The following is a 1,192-nucleotide window of genomic DNA, read 5'->3' as shown; positions in this document are numbered from 1 at the left end:
ACTGTGACGAGGCGGTTCTGGCGGGACCCAACTGAGAGTGCCAATTCAGGACCAATTGCTCAAACAGGGCAGTCACAGCCCTAGGCTGGGGTTTTTCCACCTCTAAGGCAAACCAAACCAGCCAGACAAAGAGGACTTCGGTCTCACCCCACTGGCTAACCACAAGTCACACAAGCAATTTCCTTAGACACTCCAGTCTCCCAGTATCACCACCAGTCCCACTTGTCCTGGGGATGAATGGTTATAAAAACCAACACCCCAATAAGAGAAAAAGGTTCTCTCGATTCCAAAGAATCAAGCCCCAGACCCAGGCTAATATACACATCAGATCTTACCCACAAATCACGCTGTTGCCAATCCTTTAGAATCTAAAATCTAAAGGTTTATTCATAAAGGGGAAAAGGTAGAGATGAGAGCTAGAATTGGTTAAATGGAATCAATTACCTACAGTAATGGCAAAGTTCTTAGTTCAGGTTTGTAGCAGTGATGGCATAAACTGCAGGTTCAAATCAAGTCACTGGAGTACATCCCCCGCTGGGATGGGTCATCAGTCCCTTGTGTAGAGCTTCAGCATGTAGCAAAGTCCCTCCAGAGGTAGAAGCAGGACTGAAGACAAAATGGAGATGAGGCATCAGCCTTATATAGGCTTTTCCAGGTGTAGGAACCTCTTTGTCCTTACTGTGGAAAATTACAGCAAAATGGAGTCTGGAGTCACATGGGCCAGTCCCTGCATACTTTGCTGAGTCACAAGGCATGTCTGCCTTCTCTCCATGAGTCAATTGTGTAGCTGATAGTCCTTAATGGGCCATCAAGCAGGCTAAACAGAGCTAACACCAACTTGTCTGGGATGTTTCCCAGACGCACAGCATCCACTTGAAATACAGACAGTATAGAGCCAATATTCATAACTTCAACTACAAAATGATACAGACATACAGACAGCATACTTATAACCAGCAACCCATAACCTGGTCTTAGACACCTTAGATGACCCCCTTTACCTAAGATTTGGTGCCACTACAGGACCTTGGTTGCAAACAATGTTCTATATGGTTCCAGTTTATATCAATAACGTCACAGGGGGGGAAGGGTGCAGTCTTGGGGAAGAGGCGATGTGTGGGTGTGGCCTCGGGGGGAGAGGTGGTGTGAGTGGGGTTCCTTAGGGAAGGGGGGTCATGGGGGTGCCACAGTT

Source organism: Mauremys mutica, unplaced genomic scaffold (assembly GCF_020497125.1).
Source record: "Mauremys mutica isolate MM-2020 ecotype Southern unplaced genomic scaffold, ASM2049712v1 Super-Scaffold_100104, whole genome shotgun sequence".
Lineage (NCBI taxonomy): Eukaryota > Metazoa > Chordata > Testudines > Geoemydidae > Mauremys > Mauremys mutica.
Note: the sequence above shows the minus strand (reverse complement) of the source record.